General features: G+C 42.5%; 2 protein-coding genes and 1 long non-coding RNA gene across 3 annotated transcripts in view; 2 read left to right on the top strand and 1 right to left on the bottom strand.

Moving 5' to 3' along the window:
• On the top strand, positions 1-23,559 carry LOC306964584. Its single transcript, XR_013792981.1, has 3 exons — positions 1-94; positions 7,214-7,366; positions 23,225-23,559. It is a non-coding gene; the product is annotated as an uncharacterized lncRNA (long non-coding RNA).
• LOC306964035 (rho-related GTP-binding protein RhoA-A-like) overlaps positions 1-23,974 on the bottom strand; it is a 470,655-nt gene that overhangs the window by 312,772 nt on the left and 133,909 nt on the right. The gene's annotated exons all lie outside the window — the stretch shown is intronic.
• The window catches only part of znf740b (zinc finger protein 740b), a 220,933-nt gene that overhangs the window by 50,818 nt on the left and 146,141 nt on the right, over positions 1-23,974 (top strand). The window lies entirely within an intron of this gene.

Consider the following 23,974-nt stretch of genomic DNA (forward strand, 5'->3'; position numbering starts at 1 on the left):
AGAGCTGCTGAAAATCTTCTCTATCCAGAGAAGACGTGGGGCAAGAAATGGCCACCAGAGGGAGCACACATGCTATGAAAAGCAAGGCAGACTGGTAAACCTATGCTTCCACTCAAGACTCAATAGTCACCTTACAAATAATGTTGAATTTTACCAGCACATGTAAACGTTCATCAACAGTCCAACACCTACAGCTACTAATAATGTAACTACAAAGACGTTTTGCCCTAAGAGTGTCTGATTTATCATTCCTAATGGAAGGGGATGAGTTTCAGCTTTCATAAGAAAGAGGGAACAGACAAAAGCAGGACGATTAATGGCAAACAGAGAAGTGGTACTCCTTGATCAAGACAGAGCTGTGGCTAAGCTTGGTCGGGCTCTGCCTGAGGCCATGGCCTGCATACACACTCGCATCCTTGTACGAGACCTTCAGTCCCATTTCAGAACACAGACCAGAGCTTTGATGTGTGCCTGCATACACTCCTCTTGGTCAGTGGTTCTCAACCGGTGGGTTGTGGAACCATTTTCAGTGGGTCACAAGAAAACACTCTTTCAATATTGATCTACTAAAAATACTACTACACTACTTGAGTATGTTGAATTGACTGTTATTGAGTTGTTGTTTTATTCTTCACAGATTCATGTTTATTTACTGCTTATTCAACAATAATATGGGGGGAGTACATTATGCATAACAGTTTCACAATTCCACTGCTCTAGTTTTACATTCTTAGCTCTTTTCTTGGGTACCTTCGTTAGTCCAGTGAGAAATGGAGCAGAGACCTGTTACATGTTAGATTAGAAGATAGCCAAGGTGTAAATTATGTGGTAGCCTGTGACCAGCTTTATTTATGAGAGGCCTGTCAGGTGTTTAGGCTTTGGAGTGAGATGTGTGGCTTAAAGCCTACATTGCTGTAAATCAGGCCATACAGGCTCCTCTGTTTGGACTACGTGTGTTTATGTGGGTGCCCCATTGTTTTAGGCCTTATTTTTGCAAGGAGACTACTTGCCTAGGTGTTTATCTAGGGGCATAGATGCTGCCACCTGGCGTATTCACTGCTCTGTGATGCCTGGAACTTAAGTCATCACTAGACATTGGCAATGGGCTAACTGTGTTTTGCAATGACTGTCTAACAAATATGCTCTTAATTGATCATCCATCCAAATCCATGGTGGCACTTATTATAGCTGCTGCCATTCCATATAATGACTTAAAGTGTCTTGTGTTTTACTGTTCTGTGACAATATATCCCAGACATATCATGTAGACGTGGCTCACCGTGACTGTAGCTTCTCATAGAACATCAGGTATCGCTCAGCAGGTAGTTAGAGCTGTCACTAAGTGATGGATACTTGCTCTCAGACAGGGAGCAGAAAACAGCTTGTATGGACCATGTATTTGTTACCATTATTCCTCCACAAGGTGCCGCCTATAGTGCTGGCCCCAACTACTCTTATGTTTGGCCTATTGTGCGTCATTCGCCTCGGTCCTGTCTCACTGCAACAAAAGCTTCATTCCCAGCCGGAGGGTTTTGTTGCTCCTAAGTGGCAGATGAGTTGGTCTTTAAAGGGTCCAGAAATGGGAGTTGGGTGGAGTGGGCAGACACTTTGAAAGGGGTTAAGAATATGAGACAGACTGAGTGGATGAAAATGAAGAACCAGTGCATGATGTGCTCGGAGGCAGGTACATCTGCATTCTCTCCAAACACAGCATCGGCCTGTCTTAGGTGTCTCTATCCTAACAGCACTCACTGACAGATTTATTGCCGTTTTTTTGTGAATGTGTGCCTTTGCGTGTGTGTCTGTGGGAGTAAATTGAGGGGGGGGGGGACACAAGGCACAGGAGAAAGAGGGTATGTAAGTGGACGTGAAGGGCAGCAAGCAAATAGCAACCATGTTACATTCCATCGATATCACAATCCACCCCCTCCTCCACAGCAGCGGCCATATTTTATGCCCTTTGCGTTTTCCTTTTATCCCTTCCTCTCCCTGTCTCATCACCATGCTCCTCACTTGGCGCTCTTGGCCCTTGCTGTGCTCTACTGGGTCCCAGGCTCTAAAGCCCTCTCAGGGGGAAGGGTGTAAATCTGTCTCCCCCGTCTCTGGAGATTTCCTGGAGCTCAACAGACTCAACAAAGCCAACATGGAGGACCAAATGGTTCACAAGTGCATTGATGCCCTGATGCAGCTGCGGGATTTGAACAATTAGAAATCCTGAAAAAGAGAAGATGATTAAGAAAGAAGAAGTAAAGTAGTTATGAACTGGGCCATGTTAGTCTCAATAAGGTGTTGACAAGAAATACAGTGTAACAATACCATTATCCTTAAGTCAAAGCAACGCAAGTAAATCATAGATGAGATTGGGGAACAAATGCTCGATGGTTTTCGTGGCGTAAACCGTCCTGCTATTTTGCATTAAACCATTTATAGACAGAATTCAAGATAGGGTGACTTTTAGTAAATAAAGTGTAATGTAAAAAGATGCAATACTGAAACCAAGTGTGCAGTTAAAGCTAGGCTATTTGGAAGAGATTATATTACTGAACGATTTAGGCAAAAACATATTATGCTGCAAATGATGTTAAATGATTACTTTTATTAAAATTCCCGTTGGGAGGATTGTGACAGAAGGAGAAATAATTAGTTTCATTCTTGGCCTTGTTTGGAAAACTGAGACTAGACAAGGTGTGTGTCTAGCCAAATTCCTGGGACATCACATGTTTGTGTTTGTCCAGAGCGGGACACCCAGCCCCCGGACCTTTTGTCCAGACGAGCGCCTTGTCTCTTATTTTCTCACTGCCCCCTTCCTTCTTTTGCTGCACCTCACTGTCTGCTTTATTGCACTTGATTCTAAGCGCGTCCATTCTTGAGATGGCTGAGATAGCAGCTGAAGCTAAATTGCCCGTCATAAAGCATCTGCAATAGCAATGAAGCTCTAAGGGTGGGACTGCTGCAAGGGGGTACGGGGCTGTTATAGTGTGCGCTCTGAAAATACAAGGTACTCTGTTTAATCTTTAAATGTGGAATATGAACTCTGTTTCAACATCCACAAATCACACAGCCCTTCCTTAAACATTAAACGATTCGGTTGCATGATCGATTTCCCGAGTGCCTCCTAAATCAGTTTTATGCATATAATTTTCAGGAACATTTGGCTATTTGAGAGTGTGGGTTTTGGAGAAAAGTGACTAAAAATCAAAAGTAAAATGATGTATCAGTATTTTGGGACGTTGAAATACTTATGTTTGGCACCACTAATTACTCAGACAAGACAGGCCGGTTAGAATGAGAAGCTGTGATTTATTAGGGAGCCATATATTTGTTAGTGCTATGTTCCTGTCAGGTGGTTGACAGACAGATGACTGCTGTGCTGTAATTGGCCTTCCTGTTTGTCTCTTTTCTCATGTAACAACAAAGTTACAAAAACCTGGCTCTAGAGGGCGCCCAAGTGTAGTCCTGCGTGCCTCAATAGGCCGGTAACGGGTTCAAAAGGAACAGTAAACAAATGAGAAAAGTTTGGTTGGAGAGAAGCTTTTCTAGACTATGGATTGATTCATTTACCCTATACAGGCGGCCACAACAGAAATGTGCTTTTTTTTCTATATAAAATGCCCAGACAAACCTTAAATGCAGTTAAGGCATATGTTGTAATAATTGTAATTATAAGTATGGCTGCACTGAAACAGAGTACAGGACCATAGTGTAGTTCCTTGCTGCTGTTGCATAGATGACCTTGCGATTGGATATATTGTTGCTAATGTTGTGAAAGTTTTCTTACTGTGATAAGATTAAAAATGATGATGATGATGATGATTATTATTATTATTATTATTATTATAGTTTAGCTCACATCCCTACCGTCAAACACAGCTCAGAAGATTGTTTTTAGTCTTGATTAACATTCCTGATGTGTGTTTGGGGAATAGTTTTAGATTCCCTAACTACTTACATTTGAATAATGTATCATCAAAGCCAAAACATAAATATATATAGACAACATTTTTTAATGTATTCAACAAATCCTAGATAGAAGCCGACTGTTCCTTGAAGCCTGTAAGTTTTCCCCTGAAACTGAATGCAGAGTAGGAGAATTCCTAGGGACCACAGGAGCAAGACAGGGCCAGCAGTTGACTTGGCAAGAGTCCTGGTGTGATCATGATCTGAGGGAGCAGTGACGCCCATGACTCTGCCTCCTCCTGCCTCCCAGCTAGCCTTGCCCTGTGACAGATGATCCCAATGACAGCAAGACGTAACAACCTGCAATTGAACATTCCCCTGCGATCTGTCAGTGTCCGTAGTGGCGTTTCACTCTCAGGAAAACACACAGGGACACACGCACCTTCAGACGCCCTAACATTAAGTCATTTCTCAAGTATTGTAGGCATGGAGCTGGATCCGCCCCCTCATACCTGTGACATGCCTCACATACCTGCTGCAGGTGTCTCTGAGGTTTGTGGGGTGAGGCTCTGCTCAGACCCAGCGCTGTCAGCCCAACATCACGTGTAATTGTAGGTTTCAACTCAAACAGGAATTAGATACATTATACAAATCAGCTGGGCCCCCTCTCACATGTCAGGCTTGTGGCATTGTTGCAGTGCTTTGCTGCATCCACAAGGTGGCAGCTCACCCACAAATAGACCATAGCTCCAAGCCCGAAAGGCTCTATTTTCCGCTTTGGTGGCAGTGCTGTGGTGTATCACAGCAAAATGAAATAGGGAAAATGAAAATAGGGCATAAATGTGTTTGCGGCACACAGGGCTTAATGAAGTCCGCCTTACCAGTACATTAGGAACAATGGCAGCAAAGAGAAAGCACTGAAGGACAACTCACAAACAGCTCCCAAATATAAAGGAAGATAAAGTACAAATGTGAGCCTCCTCAATGAAAAGCAGTTCACTGGTTGTCAAATTGAAGATTTATTTTCTGAGCAAGTATTTTTTTATGGTCAAGCTCCCCCACATCGGCAAACAGCAGTGCATTGTAATATGGCATGTTAAGAATGGGAATCAATTGAATCTCTCCTCCATTTGTTATATTTAGGGCGACAGAATGATAACCATTGGCTGCTTTTGTGCTTGATTCACTGAAGTTGGCTTATTTTTGTAGGCAAAGTGGTCGAATGAAGATGAATAGACTTACATGATGTTGTGCATGTTAACTTATATCATGTCATATTACTTAAATAGCCTGTATTAGTCTAAGCCTAGAGTAAAATCTCAATCCTTTGCTCAGAGATATTATAAAACAGTCCAGCTGTCTGCACTAGCTTGTTGCAAAAATAAAGATTTCTTCGATCCATAGCCACACAATCATAGTGAAAAATTAATGGCATAAATCAATCAATTGATCAATTCCATAGCCATCAAGCTTTGCCCAAGACCATGTGTTTTCTCCTCTTGCTTTCCCTTCAGGATGGGCCTGGAGAGTGCCACATGATTTATCACCTCTCTGTGGGCTGCATACATATACAAATAATATACACACACCCTGACAGGCTTGCATGCTCCAGAGTTAGGCACGCAGCATCATGACACGTCCATGCACCACCGTACACAACATTTCGGTTAACTATATGCATGCGAGTGTATGGCACACAGCAGGGGGCGGCTCATGTGAGGAAGCTGGATGAGCACACTGGGAACTCTTTAGTATATGCTAAACATGCTAGTGACAAATGTAGCTAAACATAACACATGAAACAAGCAGTGACAAAACCATCTCCTGTAGACGGTGCCTAAGACTACTGTATCCCAAGTTGCCACCTGCTTGTAAATGCGTTGGATACCTAAAGTGTGCACATGTGTACATGTTGCACTTATGAAAACACGTGCATGCCAATGCATACATAAGCACATATACATAGACTGAGAGCCAAGTGCAATGGCTTGTTGTTAGCGTGTTGTTCCTGTGCTGTGGCTTGTGGGCCTGTCTGCAGGGCTGATCGATGGTCTTTTACTGCTTCCCCAGGATTATCGGTCGAGTTCACCGGGAGGGGAAGGCAATTCATCAGAGCCGAGCGGAGAGAGCGGGAGTGAGAGAGAGGAGAGGGGACAGAGAGAAGGCAAGATGCGGATAGAGGGAGAGAGTGTGGGGTGGGAGGCTGCGATGGGGGCTGTCTACAGTATGAAAATGGAGGGAATGATAGAAAAAGGCAGAAGTAACAGTGGGAGGGAGGACGGCACGAGAACACGGAGAATGAGATGGAGACAGAGGGAGGAAGAGACAAACAGATGTGCTGTTGATACTGCATCACCTGCAAATGTATGGAAAAGATAGAGGAGCAGACATAGATGAATATCAAGAGATAAAACGATGGAGTGTTAGGGCAACCCCACATTGAACTCTCTTTGTATTGTATATTCAACATCAAACACTGCAGTGACAGTGAACTGTGAGCTGAGGTGCAACAGCCGAAATTGGACATTAATTATGTTATTACCGGCAGATGTTTTAAATGGACTTTATGTGACAGTCAAAAAGCACCTTTTAGGAAAGCTTGAATTTGTTTTCTTAATGAAATCTACTGAATCTAAACAATATAAACATTTCAGTAAAAATAGAAAAATGCAAAGTCATACCAATCAGGAACGCATTTCAGTCTTTCAGCTACTTAACTAAAATGTTGGTAAATTAGACGCATCTTATTAGAACACAATTTAAGTCAAAGGCTACTTGCTAAAGCCCCGGTGTAAAATCATCACAGAGGATAGCACATTTTAACAGGACCATAACACATGTTCCAGCTCATTCGGTCTGCGCAATGGGGTGGGTGTGATTCACAGCTTTCCCACTAACCTTCAGCTAGAGACAGGTTTCGACGGACGAAGAGGCATGTTTGAATTTGGAAACAGGAATTATTTTATCTGTTTAAGTCTTTGTAACAAAAACCTGCTCACCCCCATCCGTCTCTGAGCAGATGGACATTTTACACTAATTACATTACTTGCAATTCAACTGCACACATTATTTTATTTGCCATCCGTGAAGTCATGAGCTTGTGATATACAATATTATCTATTGATAAGGTTTGTTACTAGATAATAATTCTGCTGCTAGTAATTTCTGAACATGTTTCTCTTGTGTTATTCAAGCTTGCAAATGACAATGACTGCCTATTCCTCTCCTCAGCATGTCTCTATCATACTGGTTGCAGATAGACTCCCATTCCTCTCTTTTTCTCTTTCTCCCCCTCTCCGTATTGATGGATGGACAGATCATGTATATCCAATCTAGCAGTGCTCCTGATGCGGTTAGAGGCTGTGACAAGTCTCTGGGCGGGGGAACCGAGCGGAGCGAGCAAACGGGGTGACGAAGAGGACACGACATCTGGAGAACACGCAGAAGAAGAAGAATGCAGCAGTGAGAGGTACAGCGTGAAGTGTCTGCATAGCGCCTACAGCATGTGTGTATATAAATGTGTGTAGAGCAAACATGACCACTCTCCCCTGCCCTCTGGGCTACTATGTTAGTCTGTACTTGACAGCCCTAACTGACTCACTTCTCTGCTTTATCCTGACCAGTGATAACAGCAGATTACACATTTAACCTATATTGTAAACAGGCTTGTACAGATTTATTATGTGTGTGAAATGGAATAGGCAGAATGTTAGAGGTCTGTGGCTACTGTACAGGCGATACTGTGTGTTACCAATAGAGATTGATTGTATGGCTGGCTAGTTGACGTTCAGTCATATCCATGAGTGCCAGTGTGCAGTTATGAGTAATAACCACTAGGGGGTAGACTTATCCTCACAGTATTCAAAGAATACATTTGCACTATAAAACCTTATCTCTGGCTGTAGAGGGCAATTTCCTAGCTGTATTGGCAGCAGCGCTGATAAGAATGTATTGGTTGTAAGTTGTAAAAATTCAGGCACATTTTGCTGCAATAGAGAACATATTTTGTCATTATCCCTTCTCACCGTAGAGTTAACAGTATTTGCTTTCCTTACAGTTTCATGTACATCTGTCCAATTTACTATAAAAACTCAAAGTGAAATATTTCTGAGCCACATATAATCTATAATATGCAGAAAACATAATTTTTGTTCTATAGATTTGGAGGCACAAATTGAGCAATTGATTGTGACTTTTTATGTAGTTATTAAATAACTGTTTATATTTAAGAGGCAGAATTATATGTATATGTACAGATCTTAAGGTGAGGAAGTTGTCTCGTATGCCAGGACTGTTTGACCTCAGGAGCACAAAGTTCAGAGGTCAACTCACTTGACCCCCACTCAACCATATCAACCCTTCAGAACTATATACTAAATCTAGATTGAAGTGCCTGAACACATGTGACTTTATTTATACTTTCTCCCAACATGCCTACACCTACGGTGGAGAAGAAACCTTCTCTTGTGGATCCAGCACATGCACAGAATCAATAAACACCAAAAAGGAAGTAATTAATAATTGATCCTCTGACATCCCTGAACCCCCCCAACAGACCCCTCACCCCGTCTCACAGCATACACCCAAATAAACAGCACAACAATGTTCAAACAAGAAACACACAGTCAACGCGCTTCCACCTCCATTTTAAAGACAACGCTCTATACAGCAGCCATTTTCTAACACGTGCGACCACCACCCCGCCCCCACATCTAGTGTGGACCTCTTGATAGTAATCAAATTTGGTCTCATCTTTTCATTTTCTCATCTCTCCTCCCATCTGTGTGGTGTAACTCCTCGCTCTCATTCTTGGCCTCTTCATCCCTCACTGTCACTCGGCAGCTCCGAGCCATTGACCTGTACCCTTTGGGAAAGTTCATCAGCGGGTCAGAAGCCTGGCTGGGGGACATAGCAGGGGAAGTATAGGAGGCTGGTAGGAGGTCTGTTATTGGGGCATGCCAGCTTCCTCCTTTGGCCATGGAGACAGCCTTCAATGCTGCTGCCATAGCAACTGAACTGGGCTGCAGAGTGCCGATCGCAGCGATCCGATGGTCGAGATCTGGCCAGACCCTCTTGGGCACCAAACATGCCGGCGCATAACATGGTCACAAATGATGGCAAACTGGCAGCCCACACATGCATAATCTCATACACGCTTGGAAATCTAATCAGATTTCGTATTTGGCTTGACAGACGGTTTCTGGAGAAGACTTTTTTCAAGATTGATGGCCTTTTCATGTTGGCTGCAATTAATTGCTGCATAATTAGACTTACAAGTTATTTATTGGAGCAATTTGGAGAATACAAGAGCCTGGGGATATATAAAAACCATTTGATCAGGAGTCACATAAAGTTGAGATGTCCTCTTACAGGCATTATTTGGATAGAAATGAGCTAGACACTTTCTCTCTGAAATGTTTCCCCTGTTGATAAAATGATAAACGATAATAAATTTGAAATGAATTGAGTGATGTGTTGAGAAACCGGTGAGGTCATACAAAGGTAAGCAGAGGGATGCTGCTGATAATAAGAAATTATCAGATGTAAAGGTAGTTCACATTTTCCCTGCATGCAGGTGCGTGAGCCAGGGCCTGGGGCATCCAACCCGGTCCAGGTGGCTTCCTGATCAAAACAGAGGAGTTAGAAATTCAGTTCACACGTATTATTAATTATCTTTCATCTGACATTTGGCATTTATTTAATCATCTTTTCGTGTGGATTCCCTTCATTTGATGTTCCTTTTGTTCTGATTTCTGCAGCGCATTTGCCTAAACACACAAATACTGTTAACTTTTTGCTGAAGCACACTTTTCAACCTCTCCCTTCACTCTGCCACATTTTGCTCAAACAAATATGATAAATGAGCCCATTGGTGTCTGTCTTAAGAATGAGCTGTGATCACAGGGACTTTGATGTTTGACAGTTTTAATGATATACCTTGATGAATTGATGTACAGCAATTTTCACTTCTTCTCGTGACACACCGTTTTGCTTTGGAGCACATTCCTGATCGGCACCACGAGAACAAGTCCGTGTGTGTGCGTGTCTGTGTGTGTGTCTATGTGTGTGTGTTCGTGTTCGAGTGCATGTGCATGTGCCTGTCTCTGGGTGTGCATTCCTGTGGCCTGCGTGTTCTGTGACACTGTCAGTGCACTTGAGCCGGCGACTTTATCTCAAGTGCCTCAAGTGGTTCTTATCAGATGCTCAAGAGTTATTCTGCAAATAAAAAGTGCTTCGAATTTGAGGGTTTTTACAATTTGCTTCAAATTATATTAAAATCAGACAAGCAGGATAATCATCTGTAAAAATGTTTGCACTATTCCATGTGCCAATACGAGTTTTCAGTAAAATCCTTGAAGGAAATGAAAGCTGTGTTGTAATGAGATTACAGAGTCCTTTCAGTCCATTAAAGTATACAGTCAACGTACTTCGTTACCAAAACATATGAATAAACCCAAATATTACTGACTAGCTCTTAAAAAGCAAGTAAACAAAACACTAGTTAATTCCTCACTAATATCCAAGCTTAAATTGAAAATGGAAAATTATTGTTTTATTTTAAAGTCTTACAACCGTGTTTATCGATCGCTGTAACCTTCTCCCATCCAGGTAGTAGTAACAGTAAGAGACTTTGTTCCACTTCAGAGCTGAAACATCTTATAGTGCAGGTGACTATTTTGAAAACATTCATAGCTTCATTTTGAACAGTGGTGAATATATACTAATTATCAGTAAGAACAATTTAAAGGCTATACATCTGGCTTTACAGTTTACTTCGACTGAAGTTCTTCTGGTTTCAGTGGAACTGGAACCTTTCACTGAACCTAATCTGTATGGTAATCTCAAACTGTACCAATAGGTGGAGCTATTTACATAAAACACACAGTGGAGGTTGCTATGGTCAAATGGCCTGAAGCAGCAGGAAGAGCTAATCAAATTACCAGTGTGTCTGTGTCAATTACAGTGGGTCAACTTCATAAGAGCAATAGGCCCAAATCATATTCGCACCTGTATTGCTCCTGCTTTTCCTAAAGCTGCACCGGCATGGATAAGAGGAAATATATTCATATATAAGACCTCAGTGTTTGCACTGTAGATATTCAAGTTGATAATAATATGGAAATATTTTCATAAGCGCACAGTCATGAGATATTAACACTCAAATTTAACTGATAAAGCTTTGGTGGAGAGGAATGGGGTTTGCCATAGATCTTGGTGAGATGAATACAGAGAGAGGCTGCTACTCTTACAGAGCGCGACCACTATCTTATCACCTCTGTTATCAGCCCGATAAAGTAAATGACTTCGCTATAGGTGTGCAGCTCCTCAGATTCATTATAAGAGCTGCACAGGCTGGCCACTATCGACATGGCCGGGGGTCCATGACGAATGCATGGCTGAAATGTGTGCAGTCTATTCCATAGTGACACAGTACAGACAGAAGATTAATTTGCTATTGGGAGGGTTAAAGGGGGAATGGTAGAGCGGGTGATTGTAAAAGTTGAGTGAAAACGTAAAATATTAAAGTGTTGTTTGGGTAATTTAATGCTCAGGGAGGATGGGATCTTACTAGTCATTTACATGTTTTTAATCAAGGAACTTGGAGGGAAATATGCATAAATGAGCCACATGACTTATTTGCACAGCCTCTCAGGAGAGAGTGTCACTTGCAGCTTGAAAGAAAAACAAAGATTGGTTGCATGCTTTTTCATTCTTTACTGACTGTTAGCAGCCCCTAGAGTGTGTTTGGCTAATGCCAGTAGACCGTTGTTTCTTGCATTGATACATATTTTAGTCCCATACTTATTAGTGCATGCATTCTTAACTCATTTATATTCTGTGCTCAAAGTTGGATCAACCAAGCAAAGTTAGACAAACACGCTACGAGACACTTGGAGTTGCCCCAAGAGGTGTATCCATCACACTGTTGAGTGACAGCGTCGTTAATGAGTGCCAGGGCCATAATGCAAGTGATTTTAGAGGGCAGTGTACCGTACCTTGACCAGATTTTTGATTCTTTTGTGTAAGAAGTCTTGTTAGGATCAAGCTAATAAGTAAGGCTATTTCTTATGTTTTAACAGTGAAGCCATGCCATAACCATCCTCCACTACTGCTCGACTTGCCTACTTAACATTGAATAGATATGATCTCCCTACCTCCATTTTGGTGATAATGGTCCATAATCTGCACTGAGCCAACCTAATGGCATTGCAGAATTTACAGTAATTATGAGTGCTAATGGAAGCCATATACATTCATTGAACTAGTAAATCATCAAATGTGGCTCAAGTGGGTAATGAATGGGATATCTTCTTCACAATTGTTCAATCATAAATGATTTAACTCTAAATTCAGATTATCACTGTATAAAATCCTAATTTATGACCATGACATTGTCAGGTTGTTCCGTTTAGTTTAGTTTAGTTTAGTTTAGTTAAGTTTAGTTTACTTTGTTGGTCTTCCTGTGTAAATACTATGCAGTATATTTTAAACTACATGCAATGCAAATGTCAATTTTGCATATGTTGTCATTCAAGCGTAATGTTATCTTAAAGCATTAGTCTGGGAATGGTGTGTCCAAAAACACAAACAAGACACTTTTTAAACTTTGCAATCTCGCTGACGGTGTGTACACTGGCCAACCCACCCACTGCAGTGCCCCACAGAGAGGAAGTCCCATCAGCCCGCTGCATTAGGGCTGCACCCTGCCCTATGTCTCCACTCCATTGAGAGGCACCAGACATGGACCAACTTCTCCTGGCCTGTCTGCCGCTGCAGCCACATGGTCGCACAGGAGATGCTGATGCTTCCTAATAAGTGAGTGAAGCAGAGACATTAGTGAACTGGCAGACACATAAATGGCACCACGATGAGATCAATTAGACAGAAGAGCAGGTCGTTAGGCCCTGTATGGCCAACGTGATGCTTGTACTCGTGTCAGCTGTCAGTGCAAGTGCTTCTGTTTTATTGTTGATGAAGTCAATCTTATTCTGAAGTTACTGGAGTTGAATCTTCCACTATACATTAAGCTGGAAGTAAAGTTAGCTCCCTGGGATTACACCTGCTTTGACTCCTTGTTATATGTGAAAACCACGGGTTGGAAGTAAGCTTTTTTGAGTAATCATGCTGTGTATGTGTATGCATCGCCATTGATTTTTCAGCTCCCAGCTCCCCCCAATTACCTCGTTCTCCAGGCTGCCAGTCCCCATGCTGTCAGGGGGAGGCTGGAGACTGGGGCCTCAGCGAGCTGTTTGTTTACACTGCTAATTGCTCCTGTTGTTTCCTTTCATTAGCCCAGGCTGAGCTATTGGGCTGCCTTACACAACTAAGTGCTTTTAGCCTTCTGGCCCCCTAGCTTATAGTAAATATTGGCCATGTATACTGTGCCTCCTAACATATGTCTCCAGACGGGGACTGATGGTGCAGTAGAATGTTTTATACTCAGCCCGGTGGAGTACCATGTTACTCCAGTTGTCTCTACCTAACAATGTGGTAAATATACAGCATGTACTTATCTTCATAGATACAAAGCGCATGTAGATGCACTCGCAATGACCCTCGCAAATACTCAGTTGAAACTCTTTTAACTTTTAATAGTTGCAAAAGATGCAATAAAGCATCTGCGTATAGTTGCGCGCGTTCATGGCAGAATAAAGAGTGTAGGTGCTTGTTTGGCCCCTATGAATGATGACCCAATAGGTTGCATGCCAGAGTGCGTCCCCCCCGCCCAGCCACCCACCCGCCTCTTGCTGTCTGCCCACTGCACACATACATATACTGTATACTATTCTCATGCAGAAGCCCACAGCATCTTAGCACACACAGCAGTGGCTCCTTAATGACTGCCATCCCTCTCTGTGCCATGTTATTAATTAGCTCAATGATCCTTGCCGATGGGACCTGCACTGCAGATTAGAACCCGCAGCAGCACCCACGCACCCCTGGCTGAGGCTGCTGCTTGGCTGGGGTAGGGGGTAGGGGGATAGGCGAGACCGGTCCTGGAGGGGGCTCGGAGGGGCATGCATGTGTGTGTGTGTATGTGTGGGTGTGTACGTAGTGGACTGAAGGTGTGGTGCAGTTTGTATTAATTGCTGCTGTTTTTAATGGCACAATCAGTGTCGCACAAGTTTCCCTGTGGTGCATTCTAGCAGTACTTAAAGGTAGGTTGTGTAGAAACAAAAACAACAACAACATATAAACGTAACCTATTTGTTTAATTCACATCAGATTTTTTTCATAAACAACTGTAATGTTTTATTCAGTACAGCTGTTAAAAGCATTTTACGTGATTAAAAAGTTATTTTTCACATTTTGTTGTTTGTTTTCAAGCGATAAAATATTTTAATTCTCATCATTTCTTCATACATCTATCGAAAAAAATAAAAATTCTTGATGACAACTCTAGTGTTGATATTTTCAGAATTAATGTTATCTTTTTTTGCTTTTGTTCCCAAGACAACCAAGCAATCGGCAATAAGACTAAAACATGTACAGTATGTTCTCTGTAGTCAGTAATTTGTCTGGGAAGAAAACAAAAAATAAACACAAAGACACATACAAAACATCTGAGATGGCACTGCACCTAAAGGTTAACAATATACTATACAGAGAGAGTTTGTATGATGTCATAACATAGCAACAGCATGGCAGCTCCGTCATTGCAACAGCAGCAAATTGAGTGACAAGTGCAACTCAGTTTGCAATGTTCGGTTTGTATTTAGATTAAGCACTTTCCTTACAATTCATGTTTATAAACTCACAATTACAAAGGTCTTGGACAAAGATAGACTGGCTCATGACTCAGAGTAGCTGGATTATTTGTATTTCAAATAAACAGAAAAATGTATTTCATTTTTCTGTTTTTTCTTTGTTTTTGTTTTATTATATGACGGTGAAAAATGGCCAAACTAGCCCGAGGTGACTACGTAAGTCAGGTCACTTTATTATGAGGTGTGCTAGCGAGTTTTCTATAGCTTAATAGGGTCGAATCAGGGATCTCTAGTCTAACCAAAAGCCGGTAGCTCGCAGGCCTTTCCAGTAGCCCCCCAAAGGCTTTCTACATTTCTACATGCTTTTGACAAGTCACATTTTACATGCATTTTCTTTTTATTCTCAGCACGTTGAACACACTCAAGCTTTAGGTATGGGAATAGAAGGTAAAAGAAATAGAAAAGAATAAAGTGGAAACTCATTTTATTCAGTTATGTTGTAACATACACTTGGCTCCACGTTATCAGCAGTAACATGGGCGTCTCTGCCGTTTTTGTTATATAGAAGTAGCTCACAGGGTAAACATTTTGAAGACCCCTGGTCTTAATTGTTTCATGCATACATTTGGTTAATATTAATGTGAATGTTATTTGAGGCTCGAAACAATTTTTGGTAGTAAGAATTATTTTAAAAACAAGGAGTAAAATGTGACCAGGGAGAGAGAAGGCTGCTGCTACTTGTATATGCTCTGTGCTGCACTTAGACATTGTAAAACAGCTCACAGTACCGCCATGCTTAAGATCGGAAGATTCCAAATACTGTGGCAGCTTTGCCAACAACCCTGACTTTTCCCAAGCTGGTGATATCCATCTAAACATTAGTTTGCCTCTCTTGTTTAAGCATGTATAATTGCAGAGGTGTTTCGCCTCCATGTGTTTCCAAAAATCGTACAGTTCATCACAAGTTTAGTCAGTGTGGCAGACCAATCTGCATTAATATTTTTGTCAGGAAAAAAAAAATGAAAGAGGTGAGAGGAGGCAAACAGCCTCTCCAGATGCCTCACAATTGCGCTGAGCAAATGAACATAAATGTCACTGTCAAGCTGCAATGAAGAAAAAATGTGTGATGGCAGCAAACTGTGCTGGAGTCGGAGGACAGCAGGACATGCTTTGCATATGAAGAGGTGAATGCCCAAGGAGAGAGAGAGAGGGAGTGAGTGCACCTGTAACAAATGACTGTAACACACACACCCTTCAAAACAAGTGGCAAGAACAAAGTGTCAAGCTGATTTTGGCTTTGACAGACTTACTTTGTTTTGACATTGGTTGACTTAGATTGACGTAGACATCTCCATTCAGGTAATGTTCCACATATACAAATTAGATGACCAGAGGGACACAACTGACACTTCCTCTGTGGTGCTGCTCTAACTTTGCCTGCAGCTTCAAGACTTTGCTTGATACTTAACAGTGACACGAGGATCTGTAGCAGGCATGGCGATAGATATGCAGGGTGCGCAGTCGCTCCAAGGTGACAGTGTGGTGTGTTGTGATTATTGACTGTGTGACCTCGCGCTGACCCCGGCTCTGTGCGAGTAAAGGGCAGAGAGTTAGTATGTGCCGCACTGCCTGTCATGCCCGTCAATACGCTGATGAATAGAGCTGGTGGTTATTAAAGCAGAATTAGAGCGGGGAGAGGGGGAGCGGGATAAATGATGGCGCAAATGGTTGTGCAGTGGAGACTGTGGAGCCGGATGGCACAGCATCAGTGTCATCAGTCTTTATTACCCTCCAGGGAACAGAGGGGGAGAAAGACAGGGAGCGGTCAGCACTGCACGCACCCCACCCAGCACCCTCCTCCAGCACCTAGGGCGTACCTCCCTGTCCCCCTACCGGCCAGACAGCCACCTAATCCTGACACATTGCATCTGCCTAAATGTGAGCTCGGAGAATCATGCCTCTGCAGCTGTTAGACTGAACACTCATACTCCAGTGCATATGCGTGCCAATAGATGGAGACACATGCATGTAAGCAGAAATGATGCTGCCTGGGCTTCATTTCACCATCACTGCCTCTCATCCCCTCTCTAGGCTCACTCTTTGCCCATTCTCTTGCTGTCTACGGTTTTCCCTCCTCCATTTTCTCTCTCACCAAGGGAGTGGAGGACCCCCACCACAATCAATCATGGCGAAGTCACAGAGCACAGCGGCACACTCAGGGCACTCAGATAAGCTGGTTAAGAAAGGGAAGGAGAGAAGAGAAGGAGTGAGCCGGAGAGAGGGGTTGCACTGGGGGGATGGGAACTCAGGGTTCACTGCACAGTCAAAGAGTGGGCACACTCTTGGCCAGGGCAGGTCAGGGATGGATGGGTGAGCCGATGCCATTGGTGAAGCCCCAGAGAGGCCCGGCCCCTTGGAGAGCTGTGTCTGCTGCATACAGATGTGAGCTATGTGCAATTGATATTCTCCCCTAGTACTGCTGCTCCTGCTCCGCTCCGCTTCTTTTTTCCTAATTAGAGGTTTATTTATTGATACCCCAGTTAATGTCTCTCCTAATTTTGCAATAGTTCTGTCTCCATTACCCAGGAGATTCATTTGCCGCAGTGTTCCAGAGCAGTGCCTTTAGCAATTTGTGAACACCCCTTAGTTCACCTTCTCCCTAAATCTGGCCCCTACACTCGCCAGCATAAGGGCCACCTCAAACAAATCAGGTCTTAAGCAAACACGTTCCAGACTTTTACATTAACATCAAAGTGTGTATAAAAAAAGCCTAAAACAGTTGTATATGGCCAGCTTGCGCCCAGTGCTCTCGCTGAAAGCTCTTGGTGACAAATGAGGTCCAGTGTCAGCTGTACATGACATGATCTTTATTAATCTTCATGGATTTTAGTACTCACGATATTGTATTGAATAAGCTTGTGTCACTTATTAGAGTCAGACAGCATCATTAATAACAATCCCTTATCTGCATTTTGTAATTAGTTGTTGTGCTGGATGTTCCTAACTTTGCTGCATAATTAAAGGTAGCTTAAAAGAGAGTGGAAAGTTGTGTTTAAGTGTTTGGTAAAATGGTCTTTGTCTGTTTACTTCGAAAATGAGAATTTTATGGAGATACGGGTTTGCTATATCTGCATATTAATTCTGTCCTTTACTTTTTGAATTGCAAAGTTATACATTTTTTCATGATTTTGCAATATAGTGCAATATGCAGGGCTGGGTACTGTTAAACAATACCAGTATGGTATCGGAAAAAAAGTTTAGGTTCTACTGGTCGAACAAAGAAAGTATCGAAAGCAGGTACCGCAAAAAATAGACCAAGTGTGGATGCCTTAAAGGACTTGGTTGTTTCAGCTTAAATGAAAGATACACATGTAATAGAGATAGTATTTTATGGAGTAAATCAACATTATTGTTCTGTTTTCTGGTTCTAAGCAACAAACATTATAGTATAGGTATCGACAAAAATTAAGCTTTGGGTATCGCTTTAGTTTAAGGTGTGCTCATTAAGTATTAATAAGCATTAGTAATCATTTTAGGGTTAGGGTAAGTTTAGGGTTGGCTATGAATAAGCATATTATTAATGGCCTATTAGTATATTAACAGATAAAGTATAATAAGCAGTGTGTTAATACTTTACAAGCATGGGTGGGCCAGATCGTATCGCATATCGTTATCGTGATATAAATGTATATATCGTTGTGAACACAATATAATTTATGTTACGCTCAGCTCCATCAGAGCAGCATAAACACTGACAGTAGAACACGGGGCGCTTAAAAAGTCAAATGAAATGATGGATGTAAACTGCTTGAGTAGATCATATTTGTGAGGAAATGAGTATGCCGTAAAAATAAAATAAAAAAAAGAATGAAATATCACTGATAATAGGCGTAAGGTTGGGATTTTTAAGTCATTTGTCCATTGTAAATTAAATAATCAAATATATCGTTATCGTGCTATTTCATTTATGTATTGTGATATAGATTTGAGGCCATATCGCCCTGCCCTAGTATCAGTATCGTAAACCAAGTATTGTTAAAGTACCGTTATTGATTTTTTTTTTTTTATGTCTCTAATGAAAATAAGTTTCCATTGGAAATCAATGAATTATTTCTCAGTCTGACTTTGAAAACTCAGATTTTGGTTTTATTTTAAGCCATAGTCAGCGACACTGCTTAGAATCACAGGCCAATGAACTCTGTGCCTTTCTCAAGACAAATGACAGTAGAAGTGTCCATCTGTTGGCGCATCACTCATAACCCCTAGACCAGATCAATATGCACATTTCTGCACGATAAAGGCATATGGATATTGTTGTCAACTTTTCAAGGTAAAAATCTACAATTATTATCAGTATAAGTATGTATTTTGACACATGCGTCAGGCTTCATGTTAGCAGACTCTCCATTCATTTGGAGCTGCATGTTACCGTGGCCCTCTGCCCCAGCTGCTCCTCCAGGCCCAGGTGCTGCTGGCCTCACAAACTCATGGATCACAATCAGCCTCCTCGTTCAGCTCCGGCAACATCCCTGTCAGTCTGCGCTGTCTCCCCGGGGCTCGTGCTCATCCTATTTCCAACCATCACGCAACCCCTACAGCTGCCTCTGGCGTCTAGCTGGAATTGGATGGCCTGATGACTAGTGCGATGGTCGATACCTGTCCCTGCAGTGTGCAAACAATGAAACTAACATCCTTACATGTTATTCTGTGGCCAATCCCTATGTAAGTATCTAGACAACGTGACAACAAGTTCAGTGTTTTTTTGCTTTTTATTGCAACTTAAATTAACTATGAACTTTGAGTATGGAAAGGAGATACTGTTCTCCACACATTGAGGCCCTCATTTTTTATTCATCCACACCTTATTAAAAAAATACTTCAATTAAAATAAGTGAGTGCTGCACAATAGCCTAAGGTTAAGTCTGCAAGCAGCGGTGCATATGTCTACACTACTGTTGTGGTTTCACCTCCCTGACTCCTCCTCCTCCTCCTCCTCCTCCCACACTACAAGCCCATCAAATAAATAAAATAATTGAATCATGTAAGATTCTAAGGTTAGGCTAGGACTGTGATGAATCATGTTACCAGGAATTAAAAATATAGTTGTCTGAACTGCCCTGTTTCCATGTAACTATAAGTACTGGGTTATTACACTTTTAGGTATCATGCTACTACTACTTCTACCCATTGCCATGTTATTACTGTGCTGTAAAGTATCGATCAAAGGTTTTTGCAGTCCGTTTGACTGTGGAACCTTCACAAGATGGCCAGTATTGCTACTCTTAATTACTGAAGATACATATTGTGATAAAAGTGTAATATTTAGTCAAACTCTCGTCAACAGATTGGCAAAGATGCTAACAAGATAACTCGAACATTCTAGTGTAGAGTCTCACCTTATCATAATGCTCTAATGCCCTTCAAATGGGGAGGATGAGCTTTTGTGCAGGAGCCATCGACATCAATGGGTTAACTAATGATGGCATTAGAGTGTGCTTTGTGCCTGGTGTCTGTGCGCTACATTTGTGTGTATATGAGTGTCTGCGCCTTTCACAGGTGATCAGTCAAGGCTATCCACTCAGCCCTTCTCTTGCAGCCTCTCATTACAGCATGCTATCTCCTCTAAACACCTGCAGCCCACAGCCCACCTCCAGCTCCAGGGGCCCACACGCCGCCTTTTTGTCCCAGTGCAGGACGGCTCTGCCCATCACATCAATCTACCACGCTGTTTATATTTATGTACAGGAGAGCGACTAAAAAAGGACCCTTCGTTCTGTGGGCTTTATTGACTAAGCATTAAGAGGACATTATCAGGCGATAGCTTCGTTATTTATGAGGCGGTGATAAAGGCTGCAGGACTGAGTTATGTGAGAACCAAAGGGAAGATGAAAGCTTCTCATACGCCAGCTCTGATATCTGACACTTGTTTCTCTCCAACTGGCTAGAGAGCCACTGTAGTCGCACCAAACAAACTTGAAACACAGTGGATTTATGGGCAGTAAATTTATGCGTCCATAGGTCAGGCGAGTGCTGTTTATCTGGAGTTCATTGTCACTGTCCTAGTGTTGCTGTGCCTCAGGTATTGAAATTGTCATATTTGCCACAGGCTTGCATAGCCAGACACAAGAAAGAGGGAAAACTGCTAGAGCAATATTCCAATGACCTTTTGAACTCGTGGATTTGCAGAGCAACACTGGCTGCCGAGCGATGTTAGTGTAAATTATGCATGGCCATATCACACCCCTCCCTCTCAGGGCGCAATGAGTAATTGTAGACTTGAGTGGTATGCAGCAACCTGACATACAGGTGTGGCTGTCTGACCTTAAGTGGGAGGATGCTATATGTCAGAGATATTTCCAGACAAGCCCTTCTTTGGATACATACCAAAGATCCTACTTTTCACAGATTGCAGTGATGTATTTCTTATTTCTTTTTCAGTTTGTGGAGAAATTATGCTCATCTTGGTGCACGTGTGAGTCATCTAAAACACACATTGTCACGCAATTTTTATCAAACAATTTTACACCACAGACTGAACATAGGACCTTCTTACCAAAGCTAAAGCCATCTTTCTCAGCAATAAACCAGGTCAACAAACAAAAAGCAATTATGTTGGGCAGCTGCCGCCTGGGAGTGGGTAATTACAGTGCGGTGTGGACAGCTTCATTCTAAACAGGTACTAAAAGCATCATTAATCATCCTCCCTCTGACGCCTCGCCCTGGTCATGTGACACAGGCTGCTGATGAGCTGGGGAGGGGGACCCGCCTTAGGGGGGAGGAACACCACCTGATTGGCTCCTTCCAGAAGTCCTTTTAGAGGTCAGCCAGTCAGCGGAGGTGACCTGCCAATGACCTTGTATCACTTGACCCCTGAGGGTCAGTCTCTCATATCAGTTGGAGAGCAGGCAGGGGAGAAGACGAATGACATGAAGAGGTGGAAGAGGAGGAGAAGAATGGTGCAAGGGTACTGGGAAGGCACACAGAAGGCTTGTGCACAGAAGCACTGGGAGGGGTGAAGATGAAATATCAAACAGTAGGCATAAGCTTTGATTGAGCACCTGCTCTTCCTCCTTTGCATAAAAATGGCTGATAAAAAAACATGTTTTCAAAGTGGCAAGGCCAGTCACGATGGCCACTTTGTACAGCCTCATCCGTTCTCCTTTAGTCCTTCTCCTGCAGTTGTCAGGCTGTCCTCAGTTTGGCCGAGGGACTCAGTACATCATGAGAATGCGGCCAGCAAGCAGCAAAAATATCTGTATGTTTGTGTTACTGATGGTGATTATTCATAGTGTAACCCTGTAACACAGCCCTTTGAAAACAAATGTGACTTCTTCTGATTTATTTTCTCCTGCAGATACACATTTCTGTGTCTGTGCCATGTGAATCAATCCTCCATCCATGAAATACAGCCAAGATGGCGTCTGACAGGAGCTTGATTGAGAAAAGTTCACGAACTGTTCTGTCGCTGAGTGCAGCCTGACACGGATGGCTGACTGACGGATGAAATACAAAGACACATATGAAAGACACAGCGCCAACGTCCTCAAAGTGGTACCATCCCGCGCTCCTTTCACCTCCCTCCCACTTCACCCTGTTGGCCCCGCCCCTTGGACCCGACCCCCCCTTTACCTCTCCTCCATATGTCTGTGAATCAGTCACTATGGCAACCGCACCCCAGGGCAGTGGAGGACGGGACTGCAGTCAGACAAATAAGCATCACAGGGCTCATTTATGATGGTTTGTTTAGGGATTATGATACACTGATGAGAGGTCAAAATGTCTGCGAGCACACGTGTTTGAATATGAGAACTGATGCGTATTGAGAAAAAAAAAGTTTAAATTCTGTCTACGAAGATTATACTTTCAAGGAAAATTCATGTATTTGTTTATATACAATTTGCGTTGTTATATCAAGATCCCAGGAACAAACTCAATGCAGAAATGCAGAAATGTTGAAATGTAGACAGAAATGGATTTACAAACTGCATTTGGTCAACTTTACAAAGAATTTCCTTTTGAAACAGCTAAGACTGGGGCCATTACATTGGTAGATTATTAGCATAGCAGTGCCTATAGGAAATAACTGATGTCTCGGAGTACATGCAGTATCAGCAAACTGTGTAAAGGCTCATTGCATTGTTTTCCCCCCTTTCCCCTCGTTTTATGCTTGTCTGCAACTTTTGAAAGGGCAGTCCAAGCTGGAAACTGTTCAAAGCTGCACTGTGAGGTCAGAGAGATTTCACACAATCACAGCGAGCCACCTTGCTTGATGTTCCTTGATGCGCCGTGTATCCGTGGGACACTACTGTTTCTGCCCCCATGCTTCGATATCTACCCACTCTTCCTCACCCACATTCAGCTCCACATGTCTGCAGCATATTTGGGGCGGGTGGGGGGGAGTTTTCTATGCAGCCGACACACAACCTTGACATACTTTCACCCCTGCGTGCATCCCTTCTCACTCTTCTCCCCCCTGCGCCCATCCTCATGATACCTACATTGACTCCAAGGCCACCCCTTCCCCTCTTTTTTTTTCCGTTTTTTTTTTTTTTTTTTCCAAGAGCAAATTTCCCTTTGCAGCCAGAAGTGCTGAGTGCTGCTGTTTGCTTTGTACACAGAAATTCGCTGAGGCTGTAAGCTGTCCCCAAACATCTGCTCCCTGGAGTGGAGCAGCAGAGGAGAAGCAAGGACCGGGATTGGTGCACGTGTTGCCGAACGTAGCTATGTCACACCCGGTTATGTATGGAGTTGTATTTGAGTGTGCATGCGTGTGTCAGTGGACAATTATTCAAATAGGTGCTTTGTATTCTTTTGAGCACTTTATTAGTCGGACCTCGGAAGCAAAACACATATTTGTGTAATTGTATAGACATTGCATCCGCATACAGTATGCGTGTACACAGGTGCACGTCAGTTCGACTTTCTTGAAGTACAAGTTGTTTGGTAGTCAAATAGAGAGTAAGAACCGTGAACAAGGATCAATAGTGCGTGAAAGTTTTTGCAAATTAACAACATGGAAAGAAAAACAAAAGCGGGACAAAGCAGAAAAAATAAATTGAGAACAAAGGCATCTGTGTTTCACATATTAGAGAAAGCCCAGTGCAATTTCATTTATTTCAAATCACTGCACGTTGGACAGATTTAACATACATATTATGCATTAAGTCGATTTTAGGTCAACTTTAACTCAATTAATTACAAGTTTATTTAATATGTAATGTAACTCATAAATGTAGTAATTCCTCATTCCGCACAGTGTTTCGCAGACGATTTGTTACAGCTGCTAGTTCCGAAAGATTTAGAAAGAAGAAATCCGTCCAATAATGCATATTTAAGTAGATTTATTCAAACAGCAAGCAACATTTACA

Source organism: Gobius niger, assembly GCF_951799975.1.
Source record: "Gobius niger genome assembly, chromosome: 6".
Lineage (NCBI taxonomy): Eukaryota > Metazoa > Chordata > Actinopteri > Gobiiformes > Gobiidae > Gobius > Gobius niger.